The sequence below is a fragment of the Pelophylax lessonae genome, assembly GCF_965119305.1.
Source record: "Pelophylax lessonae genome assembly, chromosome: 6".
NCBI lineage: Eukaryota > Metazoa > Chordata > Amphibia > Anura > Ranidae > Pelophylax > Pelophylax lessonae.
In genome coordinates this window covers 179735619-179753428 of record NC_138773.1, presented here as the reverse complement: position 1 = coordinate 179753428, position 17810 = coordinate 179735619, and the positions used below count along the sequence as shown (strand labels likewise).

At 42.4% G+C, this 17810-nt stretch overlaps 1 protein-coding gene across 2 annotated transcripts in view; it reads left to right on the top strand.

Moving 5' to 3' along the window:
• The window catches only part of GLS (glutaminase), a 195120-nt gene that overhangs the window by 119822 nt on the left and 57488 nt on the right, over window positions 1–17810 (top strand). The window lies entirely within an intron of this gene.

The following is a 17810-nucleotide window of genomic DNA, read 5'->3' as shown; positions in this document are numbered from 1 at the left end:
CACATAGAAAAACTGATTAAAAATTTTTTGATAATACTTTGGAAAATGCACCTCTACAGTTAATTTTGATGTTTACATTGCTTCATGCCAGATGCTAAAAAGATGGCAGTGGCTAGTAGACAGAGTTTGAAATGAGGTGAAGAACTGATCTGTTTAGATTTGTTCTTTGTTAAATATAAGTTTTGTACATAGCCCCTATTTAATATTTACATTTAAAGTGCAATTCCAGGCCAGCAAACTGCCTACGCTAATAGGGCTCTTTCATATGGAGCTGCACCGCTCTGTTCAGAAGGGGAATCCGTTAGCGGACGTTTTTTTTTTTTTTTTTTTTAAATATTCTTGCCTGTTCAGTATGGATGGCCAAATGTAAACCGATGTGTCCGATTTCAATCAGGCTATCTGATATTTGTCACATTTAGGTCCAGAAAGATGAAAAAGAGCACAGTCATTTTTCTGTGTTTTTTTTTTTTTTTATATTGTTCAATTACCTGGACAGACTCAGAGGTAGACGGGTGTAAGCTGGCACAAGTCAATTTACATTATCCTGCCCATAGAGCTGCATGGAACCATCTGAAAGACTGACAGGCGGACCTGATTGGAAAGAGCCCTTAGGAAACATTGAACATTTGCTAGTCGTAAAGTGCCTTAAATTTCACTTTATATAAAACTAAAAAAAAAAAAATGTATTTTAATCTATTGTCATATTCAGGCTTTTCAAATTGGTAAATCCTCTTGGTAATATTCTTTGCCATGCAACCCTCTTCTGTAAAGAATTCACTTCTTTGAACAAGGATTTTCTATATTTGGGTTCAGGTCCTTACATAAATAAGGATTGTGGTAGTCCAAACATTTCACATATGGGGCTGCTAATTCATGATTAAATACTGTGGGGTTGATTTACTAAAGGCCCTAAAAGACTTTTCAAGTGCAGTTGCACTCAATTTTAGAGAATACGGTAAAGCTTCACTTTTTAAAGAATACCCAATCAGGTGCAGGGAAAATAGAAAAAAAAGAACACAGCATTTTTGCTTACACATGATTGAGTGATGGGAATTGTCAAGAACTTCACCACATTAGGCTCTAAGCTCTGGGGGAAATTAGTTCAACTGAACTTGCAAAGTGAACAGCCTTTAGTTAATCAACCCCAATATTTTCTTATGTAAGCATGGGGTATATCAGGTAGCTCTAGAGGACCACTGCTCTCATGGAGAGACCAGCAATCTAACTCTACAACATAATGACAATGAAAGGAGTTTTCTGTTTACGTAAATGACAAACCGTAAGCAACGTATAGCATACTATTTTGAACCCCTTATTTGATTTATAGAATTTTCTCAGAATTTACAACTGAAATGTAATCTGATGTTTAGTTTGCTTATATTTCAGGTTCCTCCACCACTCATTAACATTCTAATGACATTTTCCATTTTCCTCACATACCTTATTTTAGACGCACTCACATCAATAGTCTCTGTATATTTCCATGCAATGCAGGCAGATCATGGCTAGTGGGAGGGGCTAGCAGGTTTCTCTACATCAGGGATATGCTAACTGTGGCCCTCCAGCTTTTGCAAAACTACAAGTCCCATCATGCCTCTGCCTCTGGGTGTCATGCTTGTGGCTGTCAGTCTTGCTTTGTGTCATGGGACATGTAGTTCTGCAACATCTGGAGGGCTACACTTTGCATATCCCTGCTGTACATTGTTGCCTTAAAACATCACAGCACCCTGCCTCGGTACTTCTCTCAAGAGCCCCCAGTCCTGATGCAGAACATGATCTGCCTCTTGGGAAGAGTTATACAAATTAAAGAATGCCTTCATATGTGGGAGTCCGTCTGGAGCAGAGGATGTTCTTAGGCCCACATGCGATTTTGAACTTCCATGATTGAATGAATAAAAATGGGTGAACCAAGGGCAATCAGGCTGGGAAGGAAAGAGCTAGATGATACTGGCTGTCCTCCAGTATGCTCTATGTGACTTGCTGCTGCTTCTGTAAAGAGCTTACTGTCTTTATGTAAATTAGAGTAAGCAAATTACTGAGGATCATGTACAACTATGGAAGACTAAAGAAATGCTGTTCATCCTTAGTGTCATTTTTCTGGAGTGTGCCTTCATTTCTCTTTGACCAGGACCTGATGGCAGATGTTTTCCTAAATTAGCTTTATTTAAACATTTGTGCTGCCTTTCAAATTATTAAATACTACAAGTAACAAAATCTACTGTGCCTAAGGCGCCTTTCGCACGGCTCCGTTCCGTCGATGGAGCCGTGCTGCTCAGCGGGGGATTGATCCGTCGTTCCCCCGCTGAGCAGGCGGATGACGGCTCTGTGTGCGGAGACGGAGGTGTCAGATCCCCGCTCTCCTCTATGGGGAATCGGATGAGAACGGACCGCCTGTCTGTTCTCATCCGATCCGCTGGACGGATGGAAAATAGGGTTCCCATCCGTCCAGATTTGCCGGACAGGATCGGATCGGATGTCAGTGGACATGTCTCCGCGGACATCCGCTGCCCCATAGAAATGCATTGGGCATCTGTTCAGATTAGCCTGAAAAACTGACAGGCGGTTCTGTACGGTCCGCATGTGTGAAAGGGGCCTTAATACTTAAAATCGTTGATTGGTGCAAGTGTTTATAAACTGTGATATCCAAAAACAAGAAATGTTAAAAAGTAAAAAAAAAAAGTTAAAAGGAAAATATATCCTATTTACTTATTATCTATTTACTAAAGCCAGCAGCATAAGGAAAAATAATCAGTGTTTGAGTTCTGTTTTATTGGACTATTATTGATAATTGTGCAGTAGTGTTAGTTTGGACTATTTCAATGGTATTCCATATTTTTATATATTTTATACACACATTGTTTTGATCATTGTCGTTGGATATCACAGTTTATATTTACTTGCACCAATCAATGATTGTAAGTATTTAAGTGCTGTATATTTTGTTACATGTGGTTTAGTAAAGTGGATTAACACTTTGGGTGCTGCAGCTGATTAGATTACTACAGGTGAATGTAAGAGTTTTTTTGTTGATTTTTTTTTTTTTTCTTTTTATATAAATACTGTGGAAACCGAAAAAACAGCGTGTCTGTATTTTGGTGTATGGGACCCATAAGCAATGAAATGCAGGTATCTGCATTTTCCTCTTGTAACCTGTTAAGGGAGAATTTTGTTTGCTAGGGTTTGTGTATAGGCCCTTGAAGGAAACCAGTACTTACTATTGCCCTTGGGCAAAGTAACAGGTGAACATCCTCTGCAAGTACGGATCTTATTATTTCTCTGGCTAATGGTAACCTTTTACTTTGCCTTCAGTGAGCTGTGTGTGTTTATGTTTTTTTGATCCAGTACCATTTCTTACCTGAGCGCTAGCAGTGACCTTTTCAGGTATATGGGCTAGCCAGCTTGTGGTAATGTCCAGTTTTCGATATTTATTATAGCGGTCTAATAACTACATAGTAGAGCTGCACGATTCTGGATAAAATGAGAATCACAATTTTTTTTGCTTAAAATAAAGATGACAATTCTCGGTGTAACATCATCTTTCACAATACACAAAAAAAAAATTCAAATAACTTTACTGTTTAGTTTTTTTTTTTTTTTTTTAATTAATTGAAGTGTATTTTTCCCCCCAAAAAAATGCATTTGAAAGGTCACTGCTCAAATACAGTGTGACATAAAATATTGCAACGACCGCCATTTTATTTTCTTGGGTCTCTGCTAAAAAAATATGTAATGTTTGGGTGGTTCTAATAATTTTCTAGCAAAAAATACTGATTTTTAACTTGTAAGCAACAAGTGTCAGAAAAAGGCTTGGTCTTTAAGTGGTTAAACTACAGACCGAAGTTCATCCCTTTGATCTAAAAGAACGAAATGATACAATGTTTCTATTTTATCTCTCAGCACTGAGCATTGTTGTGATAAAGTTGTGATAAAGTTTTCCAGCTGTTTGTGTTTTTTTTTTTTTTTTGAACGCTCTGAGCAGAGAACGGTTCTGCACTGTTACATGAATTGTGGAAATGCTGGATTAAGATTGTAAGGGGGTTGAATCGAGATCGCAATTTTTTTTTTTTTTTTTTTTAACGATTAATCATGCAGCTCTGCTACATAGTTTCCAGCACTCTTTTAGCAGGTGCTCAGTACCTACCAGTCTTGCCACATTAGGCACTTGCCATAGGCATAATTCATCATTTTAAATGCTTACATTATAATAATTTATACATTTTTATATTCTATTTTAAAGAGTTCACTAAAGGGAAAAAACATTTTTTGAAGAATGCTCTGTACCTCTGATTATAACTTTATCCTCAGTGTTGCTCCTTACAGTAAAAATGTCTCATTCTAGCCAAATACTGCAGACAGCACTAGACTGAGTGCTGGTTCACACTCTTGCGGCTGCGGCGATCGCATGTAATATCGATGCGCACTGCTCCTTCATTACATGTGATCGGCTGTGCGGTGCAAATTCAGCCATACACTGTATGGCTAAATTCGCACTGCACCCGCACCAAAGTCGCACAGGACCCTTTTTTTCAGCCGCATCAGGATCGGATCGCACAGTGGTTCACACTTGTGCGATCCGATCCTGTGCGAACTGTAAAGATCGCACTGCGATATGCGATCAAACTGGGGGTGTCGTTAACATTTCATTGACACCCCCCAGCGTATCGCATATGGCAGTGTGAACTGCCAAGGGTGCGTTTGTGATGCGGGAACAGGCTGCGAATTCGCAGCCTTCCCGCATCGCATAATGTGACCCCGGCACTGACAGTTCCTGCTGAAGTACAGTGAAAGATCACGTTCATTCTCCCTTTTTTCTTTTTCCTAGTCAGTTTGCGAAAAGCCTTGTATTGTGTTTACTAAATACAAGGTGTGCTGTAAATAGACGAGGGGAGATCCTGCCATTACTCGCCTCTCTTCTCCCCTAGTCCATTTACAGCACACCTTGAATACTAGAATACAAGGTGCTTCCTGAATGGATGAAGGGAAATGAACGGGAGAGGGAAAAGCACAGACCTTGCATTGTCCACTAGCCAGAACTGTCCGTCGCAGCCCTTTAAATAATGCTGCCTGCAGTATTTGGCCAGAAATTAACTACTATTTTTAGCAGAACCACTGAACACATATGATTCTTCTCATTAGAGGCAACTTATTTTACTAGAGTATCCTTCAAAAAATATTTTTTCCTGATGTTTCACATTTAAAAAAATGATATATTTAGCAAACTTGTGCACTACCTATAATAATAGTATGTTTCAGAAAGTTTGAGACTTGTTTTATCTCAATTTTGAAGGTACAAGTAAGGCCCCTTCCACAATGGCCAGTCTCAGTTGGAGTCTGCCCCCTCTGCGGGGAATCTGTCTGGTGATCCCTGCTGAGCAGGCGAATAGGCTGGTCCGTGTAAGCGGAGCGGAGATACACAGCCCACTCTTCTCTATGAGCGTGGGGATGTAGGAAACACACGGCCCACTCTTCTCTATGAGCGGTGGGATGTAGGAGATACACAGCCAACTCTTCTCTATGAGCGGTGGGATGTAGGAGACACACAGCCCACTCTTCTCTATGAGCGGTGGGATGTAGGAGACACACAGCCCACTCTTCTCTGAGCGGTGGGATGTAGGAGACACACAGCCCACTCTTCTCTATGAGCGGTGGGATGTAGGAGATACACAGCCAACTCTTCTCTATGAGCGGTGGGATGTAGGAGACACACAGCCCACTCTTCTGAGCGGTGGGATGTAGGAGACACACAGCCCACTCTTCTCTATGAGCTGTGGGATGTAGGAGACACACAGCCCACTCTTCTCTATGAGCTGTGGGATGTAGGAGACACACAGCCCACTCTTCTCTATGAGCTGTGGGATGTAGGAGACACACAGCCCACTCTTCTCTATGAGCTGTGGGATGTAGGAGACACACAGCCCACTCTTCTCTATGAGCGGTGGGATGTAGGAGACACACAGCCCACTCTTCTCTATGAGCGGTGGGATGTAGGAGACACACAGCCCACTCTTCTCTGAGCGGTGGGATGTAGGAGACACACAGCCCACTCTTCTCTATGAGCTGTGGGATGTAGGAGACACACAGCCCACTCTTCTCTATGAGCGGTGGGATGTAGGAGACACACAGCCCACTCTTCTCTATGAGCTGTGGGATGTAGGAGACACACAGCCCACTCTTCTCTATGAGCTGTGGGATGTAGGAGACACACAGCCCACTCTTCTCTGAGCGGTGGGATGTAGGAGACACACAGCCCACTCTTCTCTATGAGCGGTGGGATGTAAACAGACCGCCTGTCCGTTTACACCCGATTGTCATCTGATCCGATTCACCAGATGGATAGGGAGGAGGAGACTGGAGGGTCCAACTGAAAAACTGAGTAAAATTATTTATAATTTTGCTAAAGCTGCTTACAAAAATTAACCCAAACACAGCCAATAATAGTAATAAGGTGTTTCTAACAAACTAGATAGAGGACTCTAAAGGCACCTTAAATCCTGGTTCACACTTATGCGATGCGGGAACCCTGCAAATCTACTGCGGGTTCCCGCTTCGCATTCCCAACGCAGGCAGTTCACACTGCCATAGGCGAATCACAGGGGGTGTCAATTCAAAGTTAATGACACCCCTAGATCAGTCCACATATCGCAGTGCGAACTGACATTCGGACATGAATCGGATCGCATAAGTGTGAACCACCGTGCGATCAGATTCTGCTGCAGACCCAAAAAAGGGTCCTGTGCGTGTTTGTGCCGATTCAGATGCAAATTCAGCCATACTATCTGTATGGCTGAATTCGCATCGCATGTGATTTTCAGAGCAGTGCGCTCCGAATCACATGTGATGTCTGCCATCGCACTAATATGAACTGAGCCCAAAAGCACATTTAGTGCGATTTTATTGTGCAAGAAAAGTATTTATTAAATTCATACAAGTAAAAGATTTTTTAACCGGCATTAGACATATACATATAGCTCTATCTATATAGGAACACTAGAATTCCCCAATAGTCGCACTTATCTGTCCACCCTGCTGCAGTTGGGTGGTGGATTGTCTCGCCATAAATTGCATATTAAAATCGCACTATATGTGCTTTTAAGGTACCTTTTTTTAAAGTCCTCTAGCTTTACAGGATGTGGTACCGGACAGAAATCTGTCCTTTATAGGGTTGACTTTGTCACCTTCTCTCAACAAAAAATTTTTCTCATTAATAGTAATAAATGCGCTACAGAGGAGCCAAACCATTCACCAAAACGAATTAACGCCTTAAAATCAAAATTGCGTTTTTAACCATTTGAATATTTGCACTTTGCCCAGAAGAACACTGATCAGTTCTTTAAGGACAGTCGTATTAAAAATAAGGACAATTCTTGTTCATAAATGAAACAAGAACAATTAAGTAGTGTCCGTGATACTTTTTTTTTTTTTTTTTGCACCAACTTCCAAGTTTTAAGGACAAGCTTTTGCAGTGTACCCCCTGCTTTAAGGTCCAATCAATGGGTGTTGCTTGAACCTGGAAAAAGTGAGTACACCCCAAAAGCTTTACCTAAAAATGTGGATGTTAGTGTAATTAAAAAAAAAAAAAATACAATGGACAGTACTTGGTTGTGCTTATTTCAAGTGCACGAATACGGCTACAAGCGTCTCAAGCTTGTTCATAAAAAAATGTTAGCCGGTTATGTGTGACACATGTCATTTAAAGTCTGCATTCTTCTGATGTTTGTAGTATTTATAGGGGATGTGCGGTCTTGAGGACTCTAAGGTCAGGGAGTACATTGGATGTCTCGGATATATTTTCAAGGACACAAGAATCATGTGACGTGCAGAGGGTAGAATCCCTTTTTCAGTAACATGGTACAGTCTGGACATGTTGCTGCTAGTAAACTAAACAACAAGATAGGTAAGGATTAATAACAATAAATCATTGTTTTAGTAAAGATCTGTTAAATATATTTTGTGTTACAGAAAACCTGTCTACATTTTATTTATGATCGAAAATTTACCTTGGGTTTCATGCTTGTTTTTAATGTTTTTTTTTAAATTACATATATTGTTAGAAACATCACAAAAAAATGACCTACAAACAAATTGGTTAGTATTAGCTGGCGTGTTAATTGCCAGGTGACATCTGTTATAGGCCATCTGCTTCTAGTTGTAGTTATATTAGCCTTCTGTAATTGGCATCAGACTTAAGCTCTTGCTGATGGAGTCAGCGGTTCAGAGGCGTTTCCAGGCCAACTAGGATCTATAATCTCTCCAACATCTTCTAAAGCATTCTTTCATTTGGGGTCTTCCAAGAAGGCTGCAAGTGTGTGATTTTTTTATTTTTTTTAGGAGCCTGGAAGGACTCCTACAGACTATCAGTGTAAGCTGTGTGCCCATACATCATATGGGCAGGCAGTTTCACAGAGAGGAAAAATCAAGTAACTACCTTGAGCATTCAACAGCACCATGATAGTTAATTGAGAACTACAAGCAGACAAGCGCAAAGGCTGTGGGTACTTGTAGTTCATTCATTCACTCACAGAACTTTGTCAATAAATGACGCAGCCATGTGGGCGGAGCCCCGCATAGCCGCGCTCTTTTTCAAATAGTGACAGCAGGTACGGCGAGAAGATCCCCGAGCTGCTGTCACAGAAACAGGTGGAACATGTTCCCAAAGGTGAACTCATCCTTTAATATTGCATGTTTCTGCTCTTCAAATAATAAACGGTGCAGGAAAGTGTCACGTCGTTGCAATGCAGCTTGGTGATCTGGACCACCTAGACAAGCATCTATTCATTTTTAATTGCCCCTAAATTTTATTATTATTATTTTTTTTTTAAATAGTGTTATAGTTCAGATGAACACAAGAAATTGAACAGGAAAAATAAAATCCTTTTTTTAGTGATTACTCAGATTTTCCAACATATGCAGTGTTATCGCTTGCAACTTCTTCACTTCCTAATACTGATAAAAATTTGTTTGGTGCAGTTGTATAGCTTGTAGATTGGACAGTACAAGGGAAGTCTTAACTAGTAAGTGTAATAGAGTATATGCATCTGTATTTGTTCTAGACAAACTTGACTTGAACATGCAATACACTCTACAAGGCTTTTAATCACTAAAATAAAATAAAAATTATATAGCCTTATCTCCATACTTGTTCTTAGTCAGTAATGACTACTAGTTAAATTATTTATTTCCACTTTTGGGGATTTCACTTTTGGGATAAAGCCAACTTTATATTTGTTACATGTCCCTATTCACATAGCAGAATTTAAAAAAAAATTAGCTTACCTTTTTATTTATGAGGGGGTATTTGCCATAATTGACCCTGTTTGTACTGTGCAGGCAAATCTTCATTATCAATTGCAACTAGATTTGAGTATTGTCCCAATAAAGTGTTAAGGTGCATAGAGTGGGCTTCTTGCGCTGTATGTTATTTAGGACAGACTTGGGACAGGCTCACTCTAACATTTTTAACTTTGCTCAGCCATAACCCCACCTCCTGAGAAACCTCTCAAAGGTAGGAAATAATAGAGAAAAAAAAATAGGCATGCTGCGTGAATGGGAACACATAACAAACGTGTAATTGAGTTTTATCATATTTGACTGCAAAAGTGGAAACACGCTTTAAAAGGTAAACTGTGCATTGCTCTGGCTTAGAAAGTCATTGTATTTTCAAAAACATCTTTAAAAAGATAGAGTAACACTTTCTGCAGGCAAAATACAAACAAAAAAAGAAGATTATTAGAAAATGGTTTTTGTCACCTAATTGTACAGAGTGTTTAGTATACTCTAAACATCCTCTGCATTGAAAGTGATGCATTGAATTCATTTTACCTAGTAAAACCACTGCTTTATCTGTGTTTCGATATAGATATATATATATCTATATCTCTAAGTCAGCCATACATGGCTCGAAATTCAGCAGGAACGTATGAATTTTGATCCATGTACCCATGTATGGGCAGGCTGATTGTACCCAAGTTGATTAATCAACTTGGGTACAACCAGCATATCGGATTTTTCTACATATGGTTACTGCCAGAGTCTATAGAGGCTAGCCGTAACCATTGTATTCTGCTAGCCGGGAAGGCTCCCTGTGCCCCCTGCTGGAAGAATACAGTAGTGCAGCTGGAGGAATTACCCCATCAACACTGACTGTGTTAATTGGGAAATCAAGCGATTTTCTTTTCTTCCACCTGTGGTGGATGGAAAGAAAATCTGATTATCTATGGCCAGTCTTAAAATTTCCATTAATTCTACTCTTTTATAAAAAAAAAAGAAAAAGTAAAGAAAATTTATCAGCTGTGGGGTCCCATCCAATACAACTCCCCGTGTAAGCCAGTGTCTCATTTAGGTTAACATGTTTAGACTCCATTGCAGTGTGCTTAATGCAAACACATTGATGTGTGTTGCGTTAAGACAGCCCCTTGAATGAGCTACCTAACACACCATAATGGAACTAAAATTGGATCTGTAGTATTTTTTTTTTTTTTTTTTGTACGCACTGACAGTAAGTTATCGTAAATTGCAGTGTTCTGCAAAGCAGGTTCTCTGGAAAGGTGCACTGGGGTGTCATTCACATTATGTGTAGCACTATGCATTGCAGTAACTTCGTTTTCAAACTAAAAGAGAAAGTACACATTTTGTTGTAATATTACTTAGAGGGCTTGATTGAAAGGCCTAGGTCTACACTTTGGTTGTTTACTAAAAGGTGGAAACTATAAGTGTTATTTCTGTTCACCAAAGAGGTAGCAGACCAAAGATCATTTACCGTATATATATCATATATAGATAGCATACCAAAGAGCTTATGGTTGTTTTTTTTATTGGCATAGTTTGTTGTATATGGCTTTCTGTTTTGTCTTTTAAATTGTCTTGATATTCAAGTTGCTTATAAAGTTCTGTACTTTGTACATTTCTGTTGAAAAGCTTTTCAATACTTGTGTATATAAGTTCTGTATTGTACAATTCTACTACTTTTTTTTTTTTTTTACATTTCTTTTATTCACATTTCATTTCCCAGCATGTTTTTTTGTATTGTGCAATAAATTTACTTCCACATAATTGCTTTGTTTTTGGAAGAGATCTCCTATTTATTCTTTTTTTTTTCTTCATTGTTCTGCATATATAACCATTATGGTATCCTTTTTTATTGAATATTTTACCCAAACGTGAGTTTAAAATTTAAAAAAAAACTAATTATGCATTTAGAGAACGCAGTAAAGTGTTTTAAACTGAAAAAGGTGACCATTCCAAAATTCAGAGGTATAAAATGTAATCTGCTTTAAAGTGCATCTATACCTAAATTCCTTATTTCTTTTGTTTTGTTTGTTTTTTTTAATAGCGTGGCGAAGTGCTATAACCCCTGTCAGATTTTACTTGTGTTATCTTATACGTGTTAGAGAGATTTTCCCTTGCATTCTGTTCTGGAGACAAGATTTTACCAGATAGAGAGGGAAAATCTGCAGCAAAGAAATAGACTACAATAAAAAGCTGACCGGAATTCTAGTGTTCCCCCTCCTTAAAACTTATGTCAAGACAAAATTTAGAAAAGGAGGAAAAATGCAGTACATCTCTGCAATAACTGCAATACATGCACATTTCCCCATGTTTTATCTCTTTACTCCCTGCAATTGCAGAAAAATGTTGTTGATCTTCCAGAAAGTAACTCTGCTCCTAATGCCCCGTACACACGTGCAGATTGTCGGCCGAAAAGATTCAGCCGACGACCGATCGGCCGATTTTCGGCTTGTTAGTATGATGCTTCCGACAGCCGACAGCGCACTTTCGGCCGAAAAGAATCTGTCGTGCAAGCATTAAAATTTTTGTATGCCGACACCAGAGCGGCCGATTGTTCGCCAGTCAATACAGAATTCGGCCGACAGCAGATTTGCAAGACTGGGCATGCTCAGAAAAGAAAAAAAAAAAGGAAAGTTAACCATCACATGACATCACTTCTGCAGTCGGCTGTAGTCGGCGGACAAAATTCTTGTGCAGTCTTTTGCACTTTTCAACAGACACAACAGCCCGGGGACAAAAGACGGCCAATCGTTCGGCTGACGATCTGCACATGTGTACGAGGCATAAGTCTTGTTGTGGGCTCACGGCGGACAGCTTTACTTGGACTAGATAGTCAGTCCCCCCCCCCCCCCAATTGTCTTTTGCTTAACCACTCAGAAGCAGGACAAGAGGGGAGGTAGAAGGGAGAAGGAGCACTTGCACCAGATGCCATGACTGTATATGGGGAAGGGGGGTGCGCTAGGAGGTCTATCTAGCAGGTCCCTTTTCCCTGCTTTATTGCTTCGGACAAAAAAGCCCTGCTGACAGGAATGACACTTCAGTCGCTCCTGTCAGTATGAGCTTTTTTTGTCTGAAGCATGGTGGTACTGCCACCTTTGGCACTAGCCCTGTGCTCCCTGATGTTCCTGTACTGGCTTCTGTGGGCACATCCTCCATGCTCAAGGAGCAGCTGCCAGAAGGCTGAGCTCTCATGCTCCTTATTTTGCAGCATGACAGCACAGCCTCCTCTCATACGCTCTTCCTGCACTGAAGACTTGGTAAGTAGCTGAGAGCAAGCGGAAAAGCTCCGTACTAGGGGGAGTGGGGGGAAATAAAGAATGAGCTTTGTTGTGGGGAAGGGGGGGGCAGGGAGGAGCTCTATACTGGGGGTGAGGATGTTACTTTGTAGGGACATTTTTTTCCTTTTAATGACACCGCTTATGCAGGGAAATGTTTTCCTTTTAGTGACACTACCAACCCAGGAACATTTTTTCCTTGACACTGTAAGACTCGGTTCACACTGGGGCGGCTTCAAAGCTGCCCAAATCTGAAGCCACCCCCTGCAGCGCGACTTCAGCATGGCTTGCAAACGACTTCTTTAATAGAAGTCAATGCAAGCTGCTCCGAAGTTGCCCCCAAGTAGTGCAGCAACCTTTTAATGAGTCGCTCTGATTAGAATGGTTCCATTGCACTGAATGGAGCATGACTTGTCAGGCGACTAAGTCGCCTGACAAGTTGCCCCAGTGTGAACCGGCTCTTAGCCCCATATTTGTGCACCGATTTTAAACAGTTCACTTCAGTATAACGTAAACATTGGTACTATTTCATTGCATTCCACAAACATTTTGGCGTTCGCCACTATTGGGCTTGTCATCCCCTCCACCCGACAGGCGGGGTGAAGGTGGTGGGGTGTCGGGGTTTGCCCATTTCTCTTTCATTCATTGACAGACACCGCGCTTCATAAATCAGAACTACTGGGTTATATTGCCTCCTCCAGAAGTAGGACTAGGCAGCACAAAAAACACCTGCTCTGGGTAATCAGTTTTTTAATCTTTCTAGTCAGGACCTAGGTTCCCAGCTGGGACCTCCACTTGAAAGGATGACTAATGAATCGTTTGATGCATGTGTCTTTACAGAGGAAGACGTTCTAAGATTGCTGTCTGAAGTGAAGACAAATAAGTCACAGGGTACTGATGAGATACACCCAAAATTATTAAAAGAGCTTAGTGGTGAGCTGGCAAAACCATTAACAGATTTATTTAACCAATCATTAGTAACAGGAGTCGTCTCGGAAGATTGGAAATTGGCAAATGTCGTGCCCATTCACAAGAAAGGTAGTAGGGAGGAATCGAGCAACTATAGACCAGTGAGTCTGACATCAATAGTAGGCAAATTAATGGAAACCCTATTAAAGGATAGGATTGTGGAACATCTTCAATCCCATGGATTGCAAGATGAAAAACAACATGGGTTTACTTCAGGGAGATCATGTCAAACAAATCTTATAGATTTTTTTGACTGGGTGACTAAAATAATAGACGGTGGAGGTGCAGTAGACATTGCATATCTAGATTTTAGTAAGGCTTTTGACACTGTCCCACATAGAAGACTTATCAATAAACTGCAGTCATTGAGCATGGACTCCCATATTGTTGAGTGGATTAGGCAGTGGCTGAGTGACCGACAACAGAGGGTTGTAGTCAATGGAGAACATTCAGAACAAGGTCATGTTACCAGTGGGGTACCTCAGGGATCTGTACTGGGACCAATTTTGTTTAATATCTTTATAAGTGATATTGCAAAAGGCCTCGATGGTAAGGTTTGTCTTTTTGCTGATGACACAAAGATATGTAACAGGGTTGATGTTCCTGGAGGGAAACGCCAAATGGAAAAGGATTTAGGAAAACTAGAAGAATGGTCAGAACTCTGGCAACTGAAATTTAATGTGGATAAGTGCAAGATAATGCACCTGGGACGTAAAAACCCAAGGGCAGAATATAGAATATTTGACACAGTCCTGACCTCAGTATCTGAGGAAAGGGATTTAGGAGTAATTATTTCAGAAGACTTAAAGGTGGGAAGACAATGTAATAGAGCAGCACAAAATGCCAGCAGAATGCTTGGATGTATAGGGAGAGGTATAAGCAGTAGAAAGAGAGAAGTGCTTATGCCGCTGTACAGAACACTGGTGAGACCTCACTTGGAGTATTGTGCGCAGTACTGGAGGCCATATCTCCAGAAGGATATAGATACTCTAGAGAGAGTTCAGAGAAGAGCTACTAAACTAGTACATGGATTGCAGGAAAAAAATTACCAGGAAAGGTTAAAGGACCTTAACATGTATAGCTTGGAAGAAAGAAGAGACAGGGGATATGATAGAAACTTTTAAATACATAAAGGGAATCAACTCGGTAAAGGAGGAGAGCATATTTAAAAGAAGAAAAACTACCACAAGAGGACACAGTTTTAAATTAGAGGGGCAAAGGTTTAAAAGTAATATGAGGAAGTATTACTTTACTGAGAGAGTAGTGGATGCATGGAATAACCTTCCTGCAGAAGTGGTAGCTGCAAATACAGTGAAGGAGTTTAAGCATGTATGGGATAGGCATAAGGCTATCCTTCATATAAGATAGGGCCAGGGACTATTCATAGGATTCAGATATATTGGGCAGACTAGATGGGCCAAATAGTTCTTATCTGCCGACACATTCTATGTTTCTATTACCACGAACGCCAGCCTCTCGAGCTGGGGTGGAGTCCTGGGCAACCTGTCTGCCCAGGGCACTTGATCGGAGGAGGAGTCCTCCCTCCCGATAAATGTGCTGGAATTGCGAGCGATAAAACACTGTCTCTTCCAATGGTCGGACTGTCTTCAGGGCCGTCCTGTTTGGGTACAGACGGACAATGCTACCGCGGTGGCTTACATCAACCACCAAGGGGGCACCAAGAGTGCCCGGGCGGCCCGGGAGGTGACCGACATTCTGTCTTGGGCCGAGACTCATGTCCCGGCGATTTCAGCAGTTCACATTCCGGGTGTGGAGAATTGGCAGGCCGACTATCTGAGCCGCCAGACCCTGGACCAGGGGGAATGGTCCCTGCACCCGGAGGTCTTCCAAATGCTGTGTACGAAGTGGGGATCCCCGGACGTGGATCTGTTCGCATCTCGTCTAAACTAAAAGGTGGAAAGGTTCGTGGCAAGAACGCGCGATCCTCTGGCAGACGCTTCGGATGCGTTGGTGGCCCCTTGGCATCAGTATCGTCTGATGTATGCTTTTCCTCCGATTCAGTTGCTGTCCAGGTTCCTCCGCAGGTTGGTCTCGGAACCACACCCGGTGATTCTGGTGGCACCGGACTGGCCACGCCGGTCCTGGTACGCCGACGTTGTTCACCTGGCAGTGGCGCCTGCGTGGCGGCTACCACTGCGGGAAGATCTCCTGTCACAGGGTCCGATCTTCCATCCTGCTTTACAGTCGCTGGCTTTAACGGCCTGGCTGTTGAGACCCAGGTCTTAAGGGATAGGGGTCTCTCCCCTGAGGTCATCCCTACCCTTGTTAAGGCTAGGAAATCCTCTTCTGGTAAGATCTATTACCGTACCTGGAAGGCTTATTTCGCCTGGTGTGATTCCAGGGGGTTTTCCCCTCGCTCGTACTCGGTGTCGCGAGTGTTGGCCTTCCTCCAGTCTGGGGTGGACCAGCGCCTGGCGCTGGCCACAATCAAGGGCCAGTTGTCCGCACTGGCTATTCTTTTCCAACGCCCTGTGGCGTCTCATTCCCTGGTTCGCACCTTCATTCAAGGTATGCGACATTTGGCTCCTCCCAGGAGGGAGCCTTTACCTCCATGGGACTTGAACTTGGTTCTGTCCTTATTGCAGCGTTCTCCCTTTGAAAGCATCCGGGAGATATCGTTGCCTCTGCTGTCTAAGAAGGTTGCCTTTTTAGTGGCGATCACTTCGGCTTGCAGAGTATCGGAGTTGGCGGCATTGTCTTGCCGCTCTCCTTACTTGATTATTCACAAGGATAAGGTGGTCTTGCGACCACACCCATCTTTTCTTCCTAAGGTGGTCTCTGAGTTTCACCTTTAATGAGGACATTGTCCTGCCTTCGCTTTGTACGAAGCCTAAGCATCCCAAGGAGGTTGCATTGCATTCCTTGGATGTTGTCCGGGCGATCAGGGTTTACCTGTCGTCTATGGAATCCTTTCGGAAGACGGATTCCCTCTTTGTCCTTCATGAGGGACCTCGGAAGGGCATGGCTGCATCCGCAGCGACTATTGCCAAATGGATCAGACAGACCATTGAACAGGCTTATGCCTTGAAGGAACGGGTTCCACCCTTCCCTGTTAAGGTGCACTCTACCAGATCTGTGAGTGCGTCCTGGGCCTATTGGCATCGGGCCTCGGTGGCCCAGGTGTGCAAGACTGCGACTTGGTCGTCGGTGCACACTTTTTCCAAATTCTACAAAGTAGATGTTCTGTCGTCAGCTGATGCCTCCTTTGGCCGCAAGGTTCTCAGTGCGGCAGTGCCATGAAGGACCCTTGTTTTTTTCTGGGTCCCTGGCTGTTGGCGTTTGCTTTCCTGGGCTGTTGCTCCTGTTGAGCATTGTTTTCTGTTGCCCAGCAGGTTCTCCTACTGTGCATGTAAGATTCCTTTCTCTGATGTGGGTACTGCGTTGCCTTTTCTACGGTTGCGTCTCCCACCCCTCATGTCTATACTGCTTTGGGACATCCCAACAGTGATGACTTAGAGGAGGCGGCGACTGTCGGAGGACGTAAGAGAAAACTGAATTTTTGTAAAATCTTACCTGTAAAATTCCTTTCTCTGAGTACTCCGACAGTCGCCGCCCCCGCCCCTCTTTTGGGGTTGTGTTCTTATTACCTACTGCTATGCTACCAAACTGAGTTGGGTGTGGTCACTGCAGGGGGGTATTGACCAGATGGGACAGCCCCCATGGGTGTGTATATGCAAACGCCTTTGTTCTTTTGACTAAGTCTTTATGCCTAGCTACTCCTGCGGAGCGGAAGTCAATACCCAACAGTGATGACTTAGAGGAGGCGGCGACTGTCAGAGGACTCAGAGAAAGGAATTTTACAGGTAAGATTTTACAAAAATTCAGTTTTTTCAGATGGGGCTCCTGTAACCCGGTTAAGGCTCCTGTGTCCTGGTTAAGGGCTCTTATGTTTAGCCCTGGGTTATTTTCCCCACCCCTCATTTTCCTTTTGGCACTGCTTTTGGACGTCCCAGTAGTTATGATGTATGGAGTGCAGTGTCCGTCGATGAACAAAAGAAAATTGGATTTTTGTGCCTACCGTAAAATCTATTTCTCTGAGTTTGACGGACACAGCACCCACCCTTCTATGGAGTTTTAATACTTCTAATACTGCTTGCTACTAAACTGATTACCTAGAGCAGAGAGGGGGGTTATATACCAAGCTGAGGACGGCCCATGGGCGTAGCCAGGTATTTTTTGTTCTGCCTGATCCTACTCCTGGAGGAGGCCATATAACCCAGTAGTTATGATTTATGGAGCTCTGTGTCCGTCGATGAACTT